Raw genomic sequence first — 21,544 nt, 5'->3', positions numbered from 1 at the left:
CATGGCCTTGAAATTATTGCAACACAGTTTTGGTTCCCAAATAACATGGCCAAAGAAATGCCATATGTTCTATTCTGACCTCAGCAAAGTGAGTGCTGCTCCAACTGACTTCAGTCACAGATAGGGTGACCAGATGTCCTGTTTTTAAAGGGACAGTCCCATTTGTGGGGACTTTTTCTTATATAGGTGCTTATTACTCCCCACCCCCGTCCCGTTTTTTCACAGTTGCTATCTGGTCACCCTAGTCACAGAGCTCAGTGAATGGCTTCAAGGAACAGCACCAACATAACTCAGGATTAGGGCTCACTTGCACCCTTAGATCCTGGGCCAAATATAGAAGTGACTCTAAATTACTATAATTCGCACCTTCTTCCAGTCCTCGCAGTCTGTAAATTACACCTGTTTAGACTTGGTTAGACTCCCTTAGTCGCTCCTGAATCAATTAGGAGAGCCTGACTGAGTGTAAAGGCGTTAAACCGAGTCCAAGGTGATGTAATTTACATGCTGTTAGGGGATGGCAGTAGAGACAAATTGTGCCAATGTGGAGAACTTGGCGCAGGCTACTATCTATTTACTGGAGTGGCTATATTTTTGCTTCACTTATACACTGTGTTGCTGTGTTTATATAGCTGTTGCTAGTTACAGTGGCCACTAATCTAACTGATTTTTGGGATGAGCCATGGCAAGCATCTGCCCCAATGGAACTCTCTAGTACCAAGGTCAAGGCCATCACTCGAGGAGAGTATTGCCTAGTGGTTAGCAGGTGACGTGTGAGGGGAGAGATTTAATTCCTACTTTTGCTACTGTGTGTGTGATTTTGGGCAAGTGATTTAACTCTGAACCTTCATGTCACCATCTGTAAACTAGGGATAATAGCACATGCCTCACGGGTATACTGTGAAGTTGCATTAGTAATCCTAACATATTTTGCAATCCCTGCAAAGTGTGATACTGAGCTTGTACGTGGATTTACAGTTCCACTTACCTATATTTGCAGCTGCCCCAAGAGGCTCTACACAGCAGTGCAAGATTACGATTCAGTGCCTCCACTGGAGATTGCAGATATTTTTTATCCTGTGAGAGTTCAAGGTTGTGTGTAAAATCCATGCAGAAGAAATGACTCAGCACTTGGGTTCACTTTAACACCTTGTCGTCTTTCAGTCAAGACCCAGAACATGTCCACCTCCCCTACCCGCACATCCCTTCCTATCCCATGCCAGCAAGAATACTCCTGGAACATGTACGTGCCAGGAATATACTCCTGCTTCCTGAGGAGGAGCTAGTTGTGTGGAAGTGGAGAACGGGATAAAGGGAATTTGAATGCAGATACCTTAGTTCCTAGAAAAAGAGCAAGAGTCGGGCTAACATGAACTCTGAAGTAACGCGAGACTGTAAGGCAGGGCCTGGGCGAGTGGGGGAAGAAAACTGTGAGAGGTTATTTTGACCGTGTGTTAGATAAAAATGGAACGCAGACTGTAGCAGGAACTGCTGAGGAAAGGGGGGGGTACGTCTATACTTACTTCCTGGTCTGGATGTAAGCGATCGATCTTCTGGGATCGATTTATCGCGTCTTGTCTAGACGCGATAAATCGATCCCAGAAGTGCTCGCCGTCGACGCCGGTACTCCAGCTCGGCGAGAGGAGTACGCGGCATCGACGGGGGAGCCTGCCTGCCGCGTCTGGACCTGCGGTAAGTTCAGACTAAGGTACTTCGAATTCAGCTACGTTATTCACGTAGCTGAATTTGCATACCTTAGTCCGAAGTGGGGGGTTAGTGTGGACCAGGCCTAAGATAGCAGGAAGGAATATGTATAAACAAGATGCGGCTGTTGATCATTATTGTATGCCACAAAAGGTATACATGCTTGCCCTAATTGTTTATCTGTCAGAGACCTGCCTAGGAAGGGGGAATCCCTGGCCGTGCGCACTCTCCCCCTTGCAATTGCTTGAGAATAAACTGTCTCTGACATGTTGCAAACAACCTAAGAGTGAAGACTGTGTTTTCTTCCACAGTTGACAAGCATGCACGTTCTCTCCCATCAGCTCTGCAACGAGCAGAGTCCCTCCGGAGGCTAGCCCGATAGCCTTGCAGCTGGATAAAAGCAGATCTGTTATTCTTACTGATTAGTATTAATGTGGCAACTAGGAGCCCTGGGTGTGGCCAGACCCCATGGTGTGAAGCGCTGTACAAATATATGGGCTGGTCCTTCAGCCATTACTGCTCTTCCCATTTTGGGAATTGTTTAGCTTTTAAAGTGAAATTTTAAATAAGACTTAATCGCACTAAAGAGCTTTCTTTTCCTCAAACAAATTATATATTTACACACAATTCTCTAATTGCTTACAGTATGTTGCCTTCCAAATGTAACACCTGCTTGGGGATGCTGTTAATTTAGATATAACAAGATAAATGCAAAAATTCTGTATTGTACAAGGCAGGAGAGGAGTAATTTCTTAAAAGTAACTCATTAACATTACAAATTAATAGGAATCAAAAGAATTTTTTTTTCATTCACATCAACTTTTATATCAAAGGATTTCAGAGCACTTCGCATTCACTTAATTCATCGTTGATTGGGGGGACTGTTCTAGCAGCATAGCTACACTGCATGATGGTTTCGGACAGGAAGTGAAGAAGAATCATGTACCGGATTTAAAGGCATGGAGATCTGCAAGAGACTGAGAGTCTTGGTTTAGACTTGCGCACGTGCCCCACAAAAGTGAACATACATGATTCATGTACACAAACCCAGGATGGTGCACCTGATTCTGGCAACAGCACATGCAAATTCAGTCCATACATTTTGTCTGTGTGCAATTCCACATTTGCATCTCTGAAAACTGAGGGGAGATGGCGTGCTGTGCCTCTAGGAAGCACAGCTCAGGGCTTTCAGCCCCGGGGGAGTGGAGGGTATGGTGGCTTGCAGCCACCGTTGTGCTCTGGGGCAGTTCTGAGGACTGGCAGAATCTCTGATTCAAACTCCATTGAAGTCAGTGGGAGTCTTTCCATTCACTGCAAAGGTTTTGGATCAGGCCCTAATTCCCTTTAAAAAAGATACTTCATTTAAATTGCAACAGAGACCAGAATCTCTATATCACTCTCAGCTCCGCCCCCAACCCCTATAGCACCATGTCTTGCATTCTCTTCAGCACTGGTTTTTTGTTTTTGCATATTTTTTTTCTCCTGCCCCTAGACATTTTTACTGTATTATTTTCTTGGGATCTTCAGCATAGTTACTGAAGTTAGCTCTGACAACTGGGTTCAGAGATTTCCTTCTCGTTTAGTACTTGTATTAAGACTGGTGAAAGGGGACATGAGAACAAGCCATCGCTTCTGTTTTTGGCTTGTGAGTCAAATATTAAAGAGCAAATGAAGATCGAATGGGGAAGCCACTCGAGAGAAGAATGACTCCAGCTTGAATTCTGATCCAAGTGAGCCTAAGAGGATTGATGAGTACAGACTGTGCTACAGCAAAGGAGCAGGCAGAACAAGAAAGCCAGGCTGAAAGCAAGGGAGAGGAAAAAAACCAAACAGCAATACAAACCAAAGCAGATAGGCAGGCAGAAAACACCCAGCAAGGCAGTCAAATTAATAAGGGCTTCGAACAATCATATTATCATTTGGTTGGAAACCCCATCAATGTATTTGGCAGGAGAGACTTATTTAGATATAACTTCAGAAATTCTCGCAAAGACCCAGTTTGACATGCAAATGCCTAACATTATCTGTGAATACACAGGTGGCTTTTGGATGCAACATGCTGTATAACAGATGCCACTGTGAGTGTCTCAGGAGCCCCTCTCTGTACATTCATTTTGAGCCAAAGTGCTCTTGCAATGCGGAAGATTTGGGAAAGGCTGCTTGGCTAATGCTCGTGTTGTGAAACAAGCCTTTAGAACAAAAAATCTGGATTTTTTTCATTGGTTATTAGAGGATCTTTTCAGTAGCATTCTGTCTACTGTTCTTAATCCCATAAATTACTTAATATAATTGTGGAAATTGAACCATTGCAAAATAACCCTTGTTCATATGTATATATATTGACATCAGTGTCCAATTTGGTCTTTGGTACAAGTTTCATTAGCGCAAAATGCATCAGCACAAGTCTCAAACAGCAATCAATACTTCACTAATATGCCATAAAGTGCTGTTCCACATTTCCATAAATGATAAAAAATCCTGCTCTGCTTATACATCCAAACGTGGTGCAGTGCAGATAAAAATGCTCCACATATGGTGTAGGCTAGCATTGTCTTTGGCATTATGGACTTCAGAGATAGGGTTCAGAGAACCATGTTAAAGTGCAACAGTAGAATGAGTGTGCTTCGCAGAGAATACTTCCATGAAATGCCAGAACACTGTTCAAAGAAAATAAATAATTTTCTCTTGTTTTAAGGAAAACAATAGCCGAGAAAGCATAAGCGAGTGAAAAAAGGTTGCTTCATTTCTGGACATTGTTGTGTTTAGTTATTTGCAGGGATTCTGTGGGAAGAAAGATATTGGTGCTATTTCAGTGATCCGCAGTTTGAAGATGCAGAGAAGAAAAGTTGAAGCTCTGTTAGAAGTGAAGGACTGTAATGCATGTCTTCATCGAAATTCCGCTTCTGGCCCATTGAGAGTCCTGCTCTGAATTCCAGTGACTTACACATTTATGGTTGTATTGACATAGACATGAGTAGTAGTGATTTATATTAGTTACTGTGCCTGCGTGGATGGTGGTGTAGATGCTAAGATGATGGAGACACTAGAGTTAGGTGGTCTGATAGACTAGATAGGCCTTCATGGTAGTCAAGGTGAATATGGCTCTGGAAGTTCTTCTCTAAGGCCCTATCCAAAGCCCATTGAAGTCTTTCTATCTATGTCTATCAGCTTTAGCTCAAACCACAAAAATAAAGGAATTTATCCATCTATTTATATCCAATCACCATAATACCGAGTAACTCTGCATCATTTAAAAATACATAGAGATGTCTATTGCTATTTTTCTTCCTCTCCGACCTATAGAAGAAATAGTTGGTTCATTTATACAGTGTTTGTTTTGCTTATTGATATTTTCTTGTTTTCCTGCACTGCAAGAAATCTTGTTGCGTAATACTATGGTCCATAAGACTCCTGAGTGCCAAATACCAAGTCAATTTAAACTTGAGACTCTTGGCTGTAATTGCCTTTGTGAAGATGGAAGGATGAATATGAGTTTCTGGCTCTGACTAAAATGTTGCTACAATACCAGTATAAAATACAGACTCTCCTCTCTGTCTGCCTTGCATTGCCACCCTGCTAAATAGAATGCAGTTAGGCTCGGCATTGTCAAAGATGTAAAACTGGTACATTCTCACATGGGACATGGTAATGTAGTAAATCAGGAGAGTTGCCCATATTTCTGTAACATATTCTAAGATGCCTTTGCTCAGGCCCCTTTAAACTAACAGCTGCAGAGATCATAAACCTCAGATAGGTATGTTTAAAGTTCATCTTATGATATGGCACAGGGCACATGCCAGAAGATGAAGGTGGAATTCTACCACTGTAAAACATCTGGATAGTTATTGTCTACTCTTCTGGCATGTTAACATAAAACAGCAATCTTCAGGAGGGCTAAGCAGGGGACACATTTTGTGTGATCTCCTGCATTAGAAATACTATGTGCCGAATGCTCTGTTGGTGTAAATTGATGCGTCTCCGTTGACTTAGGCTTATGACAAATGACTTAGAACAAATGACTAAGGGTTCTGATCCAAAGCCCACTGAAGTTCATAGAAAGGTTCCCATTGACCTCCAGGGGCTTTGGTTTCGGTGCTAAGCGTTGCTCCTCGCACCTGTCTTTGTGTAACTTTACCCTTATTATTAATTATTTTACTGCGCACGAAATAGCGCCGTAGTGAAACAGTACCTCGCACAATGTGTGCTACGGCTGATAAAACATCAGCAAACTGGTTAATGAAAAGGAAAATGTATTTATTTTCCCTGAAGAGGTGGGCTGAGATGAAAGCCCCATTGTCAGCCACCTCTTGGGGTAGGCAATTAACAACCAGCAGCATACTATTCACATTCGGAGCTTAATTCAGTAAATACATGCTGCATAGTCACATTCTACAATTAGTAATCACAAACCGATGCAATCAACAGGTCCTTTTCAACATCTTTCTAAATCTCCGTGAACTGCTGAGAGACCTCGAACGAGAGCTAATTCAAAGGTACACCCACGCCTCAAACACACTGTGCAGATGTACTGGCTTTTTCTTTTTTTAAAGTAAAGCCAAATCTAACAGAATTGGAAAAGGCCTAGAGATGGGAACAAGAGTGAGTGGAGGCATGTGGGCAGGGTGGATTTACATGTGAGGAGGAGAGAATTGAAAACCTCGGCTTATTCAGGTTGGACAGGAGCGGTGAAAGAAGAATCAAGGTCTATGAAATAAAGCATAGTCAAAAGTCCGTTGTCTCTCTCATGGTTTGAGCCATTAGCTTCCTGCTGAACCTGAGAGGCAACAGCTTTAGAGTGGGTAAAGCTAAATATCTGCTATGCTGTATATAAATGACCCATGAGGTTGGCTGCCCTGAGAAATCATGGAAAGCAAGTTAGAATATTTTACAAAGGCCTATGGGTGTCAGGCATCCAGTTCCCATAGGGTCCTTTGAAGATCCCTGCCTGGATGTTTGTATGAACACAAATAAGGTTTTCAGTTACATTCACAGAGACGTAAAACTCCTGGGGATTTCTTCTCCTGCAGAATGGATTTCCTGTAATAGACACTGCCTCCGTACCCAGCAATTGTGGGTACCAACTTTTAAGACACCTGGGGTCAGATTTTCACAAGTGCTCAGCCATCCCGCATGTCCCAGTGTGACACTTAACATCAACGACTGTGTTGCAGCTTGCCTAGGATGTGGTGATTCCTTGATGTGAAGGAGATAAACCAGGAGCCACCCCTGAAAGCTCTGTATGCAAAGCACTTGGGAAAGGAAATATAAAGGATGTGTGCATAACCATGCTGGTTTGCGTCTTCCTTCTCTTTGCTGTCATGTGCTACTCGGAGAGTACTTGCTTACTAGGTGTGGGGGGGAAAAATCCCACCTGAACCTCAATATTAATATTGTAAATTTTAACAGCTTCTGGAGCAGAGAGTGCTTGCAACCCAACTGCAGTTTCCTTTCTGCCTCCAAGGATGGCATCAGACATAAAGAAAGCACTTGCTTGATGTGATTACAACAGACTTTGCCTTTTGTGAGTGATGTAGCAATTTATGTCACAGGAGACAAGTGGCCTAATCTATGCGTGTGGGAGACTCTGGGGTGAATAACAAATGCTGAGTAGATTTACCTGATTTTTCAATGAATAAACCCAATGCATTATCTTAATTGACTGTATGTATTTAAAACATTAGAAGAACAGGAGTACTTGTGGCACCTTAGAGACTAACAAATTTATTAGAGCATAAGCTTTCGTGGACTACAGCCCACTTCTTCGGATGCATATAGAATGGAACATATATTGAGGAGATATATATACACACATACAGAGAGCATAAACAGGTGGGAGTTGTCTTACCAACTCTGAGAGGCCAATTAATTAAGAGGAAAAAAAAAAACTTTTGTTTTGTAATATAGCCTATATTACAACAGAAAAACTTCAAAAACAGACTCCAACGAGAGACTGCTGAGCTAGAATTGATATGCAAACTAGACACAATCAACTCCGGTTTGAATAAGGACTGGGAATGGCTGAGCCATTACAAACATTGAATCTATCTCCCCTTGTAAGTATTCTCACACTTCTTATCAAACTGTCTGTACTGGGCTAGCTTGATTATCACTTCAAAAGTTTTTTTTTTTCCTCTTAATTAATTGGCCTCTCAGAGTTGGTAAGACAACTCCCACCTGTTTATGCTCTCTGTATGTGTGTGTATATATATCTCCTCAATATATGTTCCATTCTATATGCATCCGAAGAAGTGGGCTGTAGTCCACGAAAGCTTATGCTCTAATAAATCTGTTAGTCTCTAAGGTGCCACAAGTACTCCTGTTCTTTTTGCGGATACAGACTAACACGGCTCCTACTCTAAAACATTAGACAAAGTTCTAAAATCCCCTTCTGTTTTCCTTCACAATGGTATCAATTTTAGTCTCTATTTATCACTCTTGATAAAATGCAAACACATATTCAGTTATGCCAGGTGAGCAGCATTTTGTTTTCCTGCATTTAAATTAGAAACAGATTGCACTATGCCCTAGAAACTGCAGAATCGCTGACCTAAGACCTCTGGTGGCCTAAGAAGAGAAGGATATTTTTCTTCCCGGTGCAACTTCCCTGTTTAAATAGTGAACAAAGGTTTTAATTGATAAAAGAGGCAGTGTAGGTCAGTGGATAAGGCATCAGCCTAGAATTCAAGAGAGCTGGAGTCCATTCCCAGTTCTGCCACTGACCTTGCTGTGAAACCCTGGCTTCCCGAGCCTCACTTTCTTCATGTGTCCCTTGGAAATCATGCTCACTTATCTGTGCAGAGTACTGTGTAATTGTAGTAGGTCCTAGCCGGGGCTCGACCCTTCCGGGCAGGAGGGGAGCCACACCGACTCACTACTATGGGAACAAGCAGTCAGTTAGTCCCGAATCTCCGGCTCTTTTGTGCAGAGTCGGAGCAAACACAGTAGGCTCAGGCCCTTGTTGCAGGGCTGAGCGAGCAAATAGTTCAGAGCCCAGGCCCTGGGTCAGGGCGGGGCAAACACAGTTAGCTCAGGCCCTTGGTTGCAGGGAGCTGAGTCAGCAAGCAGTTTAAAGCCCAGGCCCTGGATCAGGGCGGGGCAAACACAGTTAGCTCAGGCCCTTGGTTGCAGGGAGCTGAGTCAGTAAACAGTTTAAAGCCCAGGCCCTGGATCAGGGAGGGGCAAACACAGGTAGCTCAGGCCCTTGTTTGCAGGGAGCTGAGCGGGCAAATAGTTCAAAGCCCAGGCCCTGGATCAGGGCAGGGCAAACACAGTTAGCTCAGGCCCTTGGTGCAGGGCTGAGCGAGCAAATAGTTCAAAGCCCAGGCCCTGGATCAGGGCGGGGCAAACACAGTAGGCTCAGGCCCTTGTTGCAGGGGCTGAGCGAGCAAATAGTTCAGAGCCCAGCCCCTGGATCAGGGCGGGGCAAACACAGTAGGCTCAGGCCCTTGTTGCGGGGCTGAGCGAGCAAATAGTTCAGCGCCCAGGCCCTGGATCAGGGCGGGGCAAACACAGTAGGCTCAGGCCCTTGTTGCAGGGCTGAGCGAGCAAATAGTTCAGCGCCCAGGCCCTGGATCAGGGCGGGGCAAACACAGTTAGGCTCAGGCCCTTGTTGCAGGGCTGAGCGAGCAAATAGTTCAGAGCCCAGGCCCTGGATCAGGGCGGGGCAAACACAGTAGGCTCAGGCCCTTGTTGCAGGGCTGAGCGAGCAAATAGTTCAGATAAGGTACGCCTAGGCCTTCTGTAGCCGAGCGCTGGGTGAGGGGGAAGCCTGCCACCCGTGAGCGGAGGGTGGCAGGGGGGAACGCAGGCCCACCCACTCCACTGCGTTCCAGCCCGGGGCCCTAACAGCGGTTGCTGCCGGTCAGTGGGGTATCCAGACCGCAACACACTGACATAGGCTCACACTCAGTTGCAGCCGGACCAGGGTCGACTACCCCCGGGCTACTTCCGTGATCCCCCTCAAAGCCTACCTCGTTCGTAGCGCCGGGATCGGGCCAGTCCACCTGCATGGGCTCCTCTCTGCCCGGGCTCGGCGGCAAGTCTGGTAGCTCTGCTGGGAAGTCCGGCCAGTGGTCCTCAGGCGGCTCCTCTGGATAGCAGCAGGGGCGAAGGGGTTCGGGTCCAGTCTCACCCTCAGGGTTAGTGGGGTGCGGTTCCCAGGGATTCTCCCAGTAGCGGGCGTGAACGGGCTCCGGCGGCTCCTCCTCGTAGCGGGCCCGGGGTAGCTCGGGCCAGCTAGGGTCCAGGCCTTGGTCTTCCACGGTCTCCTGGCCGGGAGCTCCCGGCCGCACATCTGCTCCCTGTGGTGGCTGGCCGCAGACTGAGCTCTGGCGGCCGGCCTTTATACTTCCTGTCCCGCCCCTTGACTTCCGGGGGGCGGGGACAGGCGGTGGTGGTCCCGCCCACTCTGGTGCCTGCACGTGGGCTCCCTCTTCTGGGCAGGAGGGGAGCCACACCGACTCACTACAGTAATCAATGGATGAAAAGTGTCTATTAAGCCCCAGGCATTATGATTTGTATTCTCTGACCTAGCTAGTGGCTGTGTTATGCTGGATTACAGTAGAGTCACACATGTTAACTAAGGCAAAGAGAAAGAAGCTATCTTTGAGCAGTGTGGTCTAATGGATAGAGCACCAGACTGGGACTTGAGCACTGGGCTCTGCCACTGGCCTGCTGGGCGACCCTGGACAAGTCGTTTCACCCCCATGTGTGCCTCAGTTTCCCCAGCTGTAAAGTGGGGATAATGCTACTGACCCGCTTTGAGATCCACTGCTGAAAAGTGCTGCGTAAGAGCTAGCTGCTGTTATCACACAGCTGCACTCCAAATGCAAAGAAACATGATTCTGCAGATGAGTTACTGTGTGAAATGCAGATTTTTTTCATTACCCCTGGATATAAAGGAAGCATGTGGGGGGTGGGGGAGGTAAGGGAAGAGGAAGGGCAGCTGTGCCAATCACTCCCGAAAAACTCTGTTCCCACTGTCTTCCAGCGAATATCACCCTTCATCCCAAAGCGCTTTACAGTTTCTACACACATACAGGCACCACCTCCCGACACACAACCTCTCCTAGGATGGAACATGGCAACTGCTCCGCCATGAATAGCAACATTCTCGTGTGACTGGCAGAGGGCCAGGCAGGGCGTCCCTGAATCTCAGGCTCTGTTTACGCTGCAATTAGACACCTGCAGCTGGCGTGTGCCAGCTGACTCAGGGTCGGGGGGGCTCGGGCGAAGGGGCTGTGTAATTGAGGTGTAGCTGTTCGGGCTTGGGCTCCAGCCTGAGCCTGAATGTCTACCCTGCAGTTAAGCAGCCCCTTAATCCGAGCCCCGTGAACCAGTCAGCTGGCATGGGCCAGCCGGGGGGTTTTAATTGCCGTGTAGATTTACCACATGCTATTATTACAGGGGAGGAAGATCAAGCTCTCCTAGAAATAACTCGCGGCACAGTTCCCCCTACATTAAAACACAACCCACCAATGAAAAGGGGGTTTCTTCACTGTTTAATGGAAGTGACTGATGGGCACCTTTGGTTTACAGTGTGACATTCAGCAGGAGTGTTTCAGGCTCAGAATGATGAGGGAGTTTAGAGGGGAGATGCAGTGGTCGCTCTGGGTCAAAATTTAAGGAGGAGCACTACAGTTAATTGTCGCTGTAGGTTAAGCCAAACTCCCATTGACTTTAATGGTAGCAGGGTAGGCCCAAAGGTTCTCATTTTGTGTTCACCTTTTGCTGAGTTTTCTGCCTTCTGGAGCCACCTCTGGGTACGTAGCATTGACCCTAGAAGCTTTAATTTGCCACAGCTCATCTTTTCATGTTGGATCTGCATTTCCCACATCACATCGCATTTGATCCATTTTGTTTCCCTTAATGCAACCAGTTGTGTGTTCATACACCCTGGTTTACTCCAACAAGGAACCTCTTACCTGTGTGCTGCTACAGCATTCAGCAAGCCACAAGAAACAACGATTTTCTGCATTGCCACTTCCAACTCAGCTTCGTTGCTCGCCAGAGCTTGGGCCAATTTTTTATACCTTGAGGAGTGGTGGACTGCAGAAGGAAGGAAGGTGGCAGCAAGAGCAAACTAGATTGTTCCAGTTCCATCTGATTTTTTATTTTAAAATCTAAGCACAGTCTGCTGCTTTTCAGCTCTGAGAGTTAATAATTTCCTTCTCTATGTTGTCGCCAACAATCATGGGATGGTGAAAGTGAATATCTCCCTATACTGCCACGTGCCTGGCAAGCATAATAGAAGCCTTGCCTTATCGATGAAAGGGTGGATTGTGCATCTACTTATTTTCAGTCAATTTGCCACAAGGATTTTCTTTGGAAAACAAAAAAGCAGTAAAATTTGCATCTCTAGCATCCTTAGCAGCATACTCAATTCTTCTAAATCTAAAGTGTGTTATGCAAACTGCTTGTCATGGTACTTACAAAAGCCCCTTTAGTAGCTAATGTAGGCAGTTCTCTGAAACATTCACATACATGGGTCAAATGAAAGATTGAGCACAAGGACTTTTTTCATGTCCTAGCTGCACTGAGCGCTGGGTGGTAGTTTTCCTTATGTGGCGATGGTGGTTATGATATTAGAGGCGAGTTGGAGAAATTTCCTTCAAGTAATAAAGTGTGTGGTTTGGGCTGGAGGGAGCCGAGATTGGAAAGAGATTTAATTGTGTGTGTGGTGGATTAAAGGGGAATGAAATTTAGTGAAACCCTAAATAGTGTGTGAGGAATTCTGCCTCCCCACACTACAACTCGTCTACTCCACTGTGGTAGCACAGAAGAGCCATAAACACCCCACAAAAAGCCAAGGTATAATTCTTCATGCGCAGCTGGGTTGTGGCAGGTGGCAAAATGCAAGCCTTGGCATGGGGAGCATGCTAGGAGCAGCCTGGGATGAGGAATGTCCACAATCCATGGTGCTATGGGGACTCTGGGCAGCACCAGACTACAGAGCAGCCCATAGGCAAATCTCAGGAGATTCCTGCAAATTAGAGCAACCCAGAATCCTGAGAGCACAAAGATGGTTCAAAGCATCTTTACCCTCCTCTCTCTGAGCTGCACCTTCTGTGCTGGGGGCTTTCTGGAAAATGCCAGCCCATAACCAGATGGCTGCCAGGGGAAGAGAAAGAAAGACAGAAAGAGAAAGTCCCACACAGGACTGGAAGGGGTTACGGTGATCAGGTAGGCCTATTAACTCCATAGGCTGCACCTGGAGGGAAAGCCAGGAAGGTGGCAACAGACAGAGGCTGCTGCTGGGAAAAGAGCAGTCACTCCCTGGGAAGAGGGAGGAGCATTTGGAGCTGGTACACTCAGGGCAAGGAGGGAAACTAGGAGTTGTAGGAAGCAGTTCAGGGAAGGAGCATTTAGGGCTGGGAGAACTGCTGGGTTGAGGGTCCCTGGACTAGAACCGGAAGAGGATGGGCCTAGATTATTTTACTAGCCACCAAGGGCATGGCATAGACCGTCGGGGCAGTGACCGGGAAGACTGCCTGGGTCACTGTGGGAGTGACAGAGAATTGAAGGACAGTGCCCTGGGAAGGGGGAAACACTGAGTAACCTAGCTGGAAGGCTGTGTCATGAAGAGGACTCTGCAGTTCTGGGGATGAGAAAGGAACTGCAGACCTGAGAGAGAGACGGTGTGAGGGTAGGCAACCCTGAGAAGGGATGTCGCTCTAAGAGCTAATCCCCAGAGTGACCAGGAGAAGGCATCGACAAGCAGTGAGTGGAGAACCCCTGTCACAGCCCTTAATATTATGTGTTAGGGGCTTTCCATAAATTACATTACACAGCTTTGGGTGATTTTCAAGACCCACCCACTCCCTTGTAACACTTTGTAACATTGAAACAAACATGCAAAATTAAGGATCAACCCACCCCCTAATCCGTTATATAATTTATGGGCAGCCTTTTAGCGATACCTAACTACCAATAGAGGTTCTTTGCATGGTAGCATTTCTGAGTTTAATGATTAAAGATGCAAAAGTAGGTTTTTGTGAAAACCGGGCCCTCCGGAGAGTATGGATAAATGGCTAGATCTCCAGGACTGTAATTTGAGCTGGTTCCAGACCACTGACCAGAAGAAAATTCAACTCCTGAACACAAAGACACGTTTGCAGCCATGCACGCCATCTGACAAGGTAACTAGATTATGTCAGATTTTGCTTACAGGCAACCGAACGTAAATAAACCTGAAAGATTACTTCACAGTGTATGACTGTAGGTGGTGAAAAATACCACTCATGAAGAATTATGGCCTAAACTAGAATTACCTTTATGTTCCTAATCCGCTCTCAAGGCTTGCTTTGTGTCTTAAAAAAACAAAACACCACATATTTCTTATATGTCAGCTCAGACCCCCCCTTGGGTTAATACATTCCACAGTCTCGTTGTTTACTTCTCATTAAGCTAAATGTTTTATGCAAATCATCTGACATAAAGCCAGACGACCAATCTAGAAAGGCTGTAATTCCATTTGATGAGTTCATTCAACTGAAATCTGTACTTAATTTCCATAATTATACTACCCTATTCTCATAATGTGAACTGATTGCTGAGAAAACACAAAATAACTAAAATGCATTCAGATTTAAAATATGAAAATGATATGTCCCTTTGGGCATATGAATTATGTTTTACAAACAGTTTCTCTATTTTCTTATTTCTCCCCCCCTCAGATAATATTTCTTTATTTAAGACTGTGGCAGCCTAATTTAAAGACCATTAAAATAACACCCATTTCTGATGCACTTTTGTCTTAATGGGAAAACACACACACACACACACACACACACACACACAAAACACAAGCGCATTAGCAATGGTATTAATGTGTTATGCTCAGGAGTTTGAAGATTGCCATCTTCAGAGTCATGCAGCTTAAACCTAGAACAAACGGGCTGCATTGCTGCTGACAAGTCTAAGCATTTTCTTAATTATAGAATCAGCCAAATTAAGTCACCGCTGCACCAGTCAGTTTGCAAAAGAACTAGCATGGCTGCTTCCTACCCGGCTTGAAAAAACTGACATGGATCTAGGTTTCTTTTGAGAAACTTTGGTCATTTCAACTACATCTTTCTTGGTTCCCCAGAATTAACAGACTGCTGGCTTTCATTTTTGCATTGTGTATTCTATTGTTCAGAGGACTCTTACTATAATATTTGGTCATATTTATTCAGCATGCTTTATCCCAAAAGGATCCAGAAGTGTTCTACAATATGGACCTAATGTAGTTCCCATCAAAGCCAACTGATGGACATGACCAGGAAGGATCAAGCCTTTTGGCCCGGATCCTCAAAGGTTATTTAGCCGCATAACTGTCACAATGGCAGTTATGTATCTAAATAGCTTTGGGGATCTGGGCCTTTGTCTCTCTACATTTGGGGATTTCAATTTTCATTTTAAACCAAGACAAATTGATAAAGCAAAACCAGTTCTAATCTACCAGTGTCATTTCTAATGCCCACATCACCCTAGCAAAATTACAAATTGGGTTAAGTATGTCCATAAAGGACTCTGCTCTCAACCATTTCTTTATGCCTTGTAAATAGGAAAAGACTTCTGGCAACTATAAATTCCAGCAGTGCTCTGAAAATGTTCAGACTTGGGCTTGTTCCGAAAACATTTGCATGAGTTTTGCCCTGGGCTCCGCTATCCATAACATTCCTGTTGAGTACTGGGGTGCCTCATGAATGGAGAAGTGACCACTAAGGTAGCCATATCTTATCCCATTAAGTGCCTTTAAAGATAAGGCCCCAGACAATTACCTTGAGGAATTATTGCTGGTACAGTAGCATCTTTGGAGCGCCTTCTGATGGACTCATTACTTTTTCTTCTTCTTGCTTAAAACATGAGTTGTTGTGCGTTGCACATATTGGGCTCTCTCAGTTGGGATCCCACCTCAGTGATATTCCTTTAAAAGCAATAGCATCAGTCATTTTCTTCCTATGGAAATTCCCTGCTGCAAAAGGTTTGCTTTCTATGTACAGCAACATCATAGGAACCAGCACAGGAAGGGTTTTGGGTGCACAAGTACCTAGCCCCCAAAGAAACTAGGGCTAAAATTTTCAAGCCAGGGAACCTAACGTTAGACTTTGTAACCACATTTAGGCGCCTAAATATTGCCGCTGATTCCACAAGAGGGCGTCGCTCTGAGTGCGCCAGTAAACCAATCCTAGAAGTTTGGTAGCTTGCTGACATCCCATGTGCTCAGAGGCAAGTGCTGTAGATGCTCCAAGCTCCATGTCTGCCGGGCTGTAGCTTGCAGTGGGTTTCCATAATCACTCAGACACTCTGATGAATAACAAAGGATGCTTTGCTAGGGCTGCCAGAAATAAACCTTGCAATTACCCTGGGCATGATGGCTTAAAGTTGCGAACAAAAGCTGAACCAGGAGTTCTTGGGTCAGCCGCTAAGGGCAGTGCGGTAGAGGGGTAGTTAACCAGGATGTCTTAAGAAATAATGATAATTACGCTTTGCAATGTCTCATTATATACACGGGAATCATGCCACCCACCTATGAAGTGCAGCCACCTCTGGGATGAAGTGCAGCAATACTTAACAGCACATGGCAGTTGTATGCATTAGATCAGGACAGCAGGTGCCTGATTCTGAGATTGTCTGATCACCCACAACTTACCATTGACTGTAGCTTGGTGGAAGTTGTGGGTGCTCATTCTGACTCCGGATCTGGCTTGAAAGGGAAGAAGGAAGCAAAGGGGGAATTTAGGCTGGCACAATGTAATTAACTAAGCAGGGTTATCGATCCCTTTCCTTAGTGCACACTATCCATCATTAAGGTGAACAGCTCACCCACAGTGGTAGATGAGATCTTGTAGTTATTTCCTGTACTAAGTGTAGGGGGAAATAGGTTATCTCAGATACCACTGTATGATAACTGTTGGCAAATGGAGATGACAATGCAGATGACATGTAGACAAAAATAGACATAGAGCTCAATCTTGCAAAGAGTTGAGTGCTCTGGCTCCAATCCAGCAAAGCACATAAGTATATGTAAGCATTTGAGTGTTCCCTTTGATTTCAATGGGATTCCTCATTAGAGAAAGGTTAATTCCCTGGTTAGAAGCTTTGCTAGATCAGGGTTATAATAACCAAGAATCATCCCTTTCCATTTGACTACATAGAGCGTGATCACAAAGAAAGTTGGATCTGACAAATACAGCACATCCGACATTTGGAACCAGGCCTATTTTTATAGTTAATGCTGAGAACTTGTAATTTGTTTGTAATAGAAAGAATTGTATTTTTTCAGTCTCCTGATTAAACTAGAACACTTTCCCCCTCAGATGCTAAAAAATGGAGTCGCCACACTCGATAAAAGGCATTCGCTCCCACTCTCATGTTAAGGCAGTTTACCCATTAAGAGGAGGGCCCAAATTCTTCTCCACCATCCAGTATTGCCGAAGGGTTCTTCACTGTCTCGTAACTCTGTGACTGCCCATTTTGCTGTCACCCCTAAATGTATTACTAGGTCAAAGGTTTCTCGTGGGTACACATCCTTGATTTGTATCCCTGGAATAATCACGAGAGTATCAAGAAACAGTTCAACTCTGCTAACTGTGGCCACGATTCTGCCGTTTGAAACCCAGGCACTACCTTGAGGTTAGGAGTATTTTGTGTGTGTGTTTTACTCCTATTACATTTTTAAGCCCTCTAAGATGTTTTCTCTTCATTTAAACCTTCCCTTCATTTAAACCTTTTAGGATTCGCTGACCTCTACATGCTCTTAACTTACATGGAACTAAAAATTGTAGTTCACTTGTATGAATTCTTCCTGAGGCTTGAATGTGTGGTAGACACTTTTGTATGATTGACTGATGGTGAAGCTGGTTTAATATGCAATACCACGTTGAATCTATGCAGTAATATTGCTCCAGGAATTCTATACAATGCAGTCACCACTGCAGTTACCAAGATGTCCTTTCCAGAAAAAAAGGAGCAGAATCTCATTACAGTTTTTTAATAAAAGTAAGAAATAATCCTGTTAAAAATTCAAACATTCAAATAAATCAATGTAGAAACTTTCTCACATATCCTACTTCAAACATGCTAGTCTTTCTTCCTTGAAATGACAAATAGCACAACTGAGAACCATGCAAATGGCATAGTCTCGGTGTGTTTGGCAACAAGAATTCCTGCTCAGTTAGGGCCTGGTCAAACTCTTATTTGAAGCCTCTGGGAGTCTTTCAAATTCGATTTCAAAACCAATTAGATCAGGCCAATGCTTGGCAGGAATGGGTGAATCTGAAGAAGTTCAGGTTCCACTTTTGGCCACGAAGTTCAACAAACTCAAACTTCAACCTTCCAGGAGTGGAGTCCCACTCTAGTGTCCACTTCAGGGTCAGCCACATGGAAGCTACCATCCCTTTTTTGCCACAGCACTCTGAGAATCAGACCATAGGGCATGGACTCTTCCAAATCACCTTTTAGTCTCATACATCATGGGCCCAATCCATAGCTGATGTATCTGTGCCTTGCTCCATAATGTAGCAGTGCCAAATTCAACCAGCCTCAGGATCTGGCCCCAGCAGTATAGTTTTGCAAAAAACTCCTCCTTTACCCTCCAAATCACAACCAAAATCTCTTCCCCCCTGCCCCTCTCTGCTTCCCCAGTCACCCTGACTTTCCTCCTCAACGTATCCCATCTTCCTTCTTTGCTCTGCCTGCCTCAGCCACCCATTACTTCAACTCACTTCTCTCAGCCTCTTTCATCCCTACTCCGCCAATCATGGTGAAACTCCTTGCTCCGTTCAAGTAAAGGTGAAAATTCCAAGGATATTAAGACCTTTTTAACAGGATTGTAAAGTCTCCTTTGGCATTTTTTGGTTTATTTGTCTGATTTACTAAATTGACATAATTTGTGGGCTTTATTGTATATATCAAATGTTTCATGTAGTTCATAATTGTGCCCTACACTGATATAATGTAGCACCTTGAAATCCAAAAGATTCTAAAGCACTTTATATAATCAGGGATCTAATCCCCATGTGGACAGGTGGCCTGAATTCTGCACCACAACAATACTGACTTGAACCCAGTCACATTTTTGGGTTTGGAAGATGGAGGGAGAATTTACATATGCACCATGTAATTGCTGGACTTGGCATGTGGCCAACGCATTGGGGTAAATACTCCTAACTTTGTGAAACAGTGGTCACAGGAGACACATGCAGCAGGAAAATTCCCTGCTGCATATTGGAAAACTGGCTCAATACTGATTCAGAAGAAAGAGTGTCACTTACTGAATCATCAGCTCACTTCCTGTAGCAACTAGTTATTCCAGAAGAATGAATTCTCACTAATTCAATTAAAGTAATGGACGGAAAGAGTTTAAAAGCTAAATTCTCATTCATGTTAGTTGAAAAGAGTTATTCAGCAAGTGAATACAAAGGTTGTTCGCAGGATTATAGATTATTAACTTCATACTCTGTAATCAGAACCCTGAACAAAATATTGTCCTATAACCAAAGTCTTATGAATTTTACAGCTGAAAGAAGTCCCTTTAAGAAAGTAAATCACCTTTTACTTGAATGTAGCTTACAACTATCAAGCTCCATTGAATTAATGTCTCACGGCAATGGAAGGGCTAATGAAACCTATTTGAGAGAAATGTCATTTGTTCTGAAAACTGACGGTCGCTGTGGCTTTCTTCATCTGAGTGAGAGAATGACCTCATTTTACAGAAGATGAGTCTGGTTGGGGAATCAGCTGCTTGTATTTGCATAAACCAAAAGAAGTTGCTTTTTACTGTGCTTATTTGCACGAAGCACTTTAGATGCAGTTTGGTGATCAAAAGGCTCGTCTCTGAGTTTCAGTGGGTCTTTCTGAAAAGTAAAACACAGCAATTACTTAATGGGAAATATAAGAATATTGTTCGACGTCTATAACTTCCTTGAATTGATACCAGCTGGCTAATTTAATGGCTTTGGATCACTGAACATATTTCTAATGCCTCCCTCCACCTCCAATTCCAAATAGATCTCTTAAGTTTATCTAATTTTAGCTCACTTGAAATGTCCAAGGTTGACAGAGTTGATTTACATACCAGCTGAACAATATAAACAGTTAATACCATTTTTTATTAAGTGGCTATATAGCTGCTGAGGACTATCATTTTCACTGCTGTATGAATGCCACAGCTGTTTGAAAAATCTCATATTATATTTTAATGAGATACATTAAATGCAGAAATAGAACTTGGTGTCACAAGTATTTTGCTAAGAAGCTCTCTTATCTATATACAATGTATTGGGCACGTTTGTATTAATCATGGCAAATGTCCTCCTGTGTGCATACTGTACTTCTTATTATTTGTTCCGTTAATTAATTTGCTGGGTATCCAGACAAAATAGACACAGAAAATACAATAATTAAACATTGGGTCTTATGGTCCAGCTATGGATCCCCTAATAGCTTTGGAAATGGAGCATTCCACATGGTAGTGGGCAATTAGATCCTTGATTATACAAGTGCTCATGGACAATACAGCCCAAAGCAGGATTTATGGTAAATTCTGAAAACCTCTGAGCGATTTTGTTGGACACTGTGAGGGGTGTTTCGCCCACACTTGCCCTGAAAGGGTTAATGAAGACTGAGAAGGGGGCTCGATAACCCAACAGGACACAGCAGAGACAATCAGGTGGCTAAGCAATCCCCAGATTGAATGAGGGAGCCCAGCTGAGGAGGACTGAGCTGGGCTGGGACTATAACGGCAGGAAATTGGCAGCAGAAAGGGGCTGCTAGGAAAGTCTGTCGTCACTCCCTGAGAGAAGGGAGGTGTGTCTGTGAAAACGCAGAGAGGGGAGGTGCCAGGAGGGTAGGATGGGGCTCAGGGAAAGGCTTTAAGGCCTAGAAGGGAACAGACCCTTGACCGCTGGCAGCCAGAACCTGGAGCAGAGGAGGAGGGCTTGGGTTCTTTCCCATTCTTGAATGATATGGGAAAGACTTGAATGAGTGACTACCGCAGACTTTCACCTCGGGCAAGTCACTGAATTTCTCTAGCCCCCAATCCAGCAAATCACTTCAGCCTATGCTTAACTTTTAAGCATGTGCTCCAGTCCCTTTGGAATTCAACGGTGCTTACATGCATCCCTTTAAATAAAAGGGTTATATTAAACCTTTAAACAAACCTGTGCTTAAGTCCCATTGGCATCAAATGGACTAGAGTGCCGTCAGAGGGATATCAACAACTACAGACAGATTGTGAAGGGTTAGTGGGACACACAAGGAAGGGAGAAAAAAGTTTAAAGCAAAAATAACTATTATGTGCAAATATAATTGTAGCAGCATTTATGGGGCATCACTTGTTGTTGCTTAACATTTTTTCCAGCTAGAGAGAAATTTAATACAGAGCATAGTTTTAGCTGAGCTAGCTAGCTTTTAGGGAAGAAACAATGGAATCATCTTGTGGGGAAGAAAGGAAGCTAAATTTCAGGGGTCAGGAACTAGTGGAGTTTCCAGACCTCATAATTAGTTCAAGAGATTCAGGAGACCTTCAGCTCCTGGAGAGACTCATCCCTGATTAAAAGTTTAGTGGAACTACACTTGCTGAATACTAGATGAGTAATCAGAGATCACACCTTGGCTACTAATTGGGTAGCTAATTAAAATACTGCAGTTCCTCCCAGAAAGAGAGATGCTCTGGTGGTGATTCAACCCAAGTTACCTACCGTGTTCACAGATTCTAATCGGCAAAGAAAGAATTGTGCGGTGCAAATATTGACATGGCATGTACATAGCATGTTGCAGTCTCCTCTGCTCTGTCTTTAATATTAAATATTCTGAATAAATTTGACTTTAATTTTCTCAATCTAATTTGGGAATCCAG

The sequence above is a fragment of the Chrysemys picta genome, chromosome 14, assembly GCF_011386835.1.
Source record: "Chrysemys picta bellii isolate R12L10 chromosome 14, ASM1138683v2, whole genome shotgun sequence".
Classification (NCBI taxonomy): domain Eukaryota; kingdom Metazoa; phylum Chordata; order Testudines; family Emydidae; genus Chrysemys; species Chrysemys picta.
Note: the sequence above shows the minus strand (reverse complement) of the source record.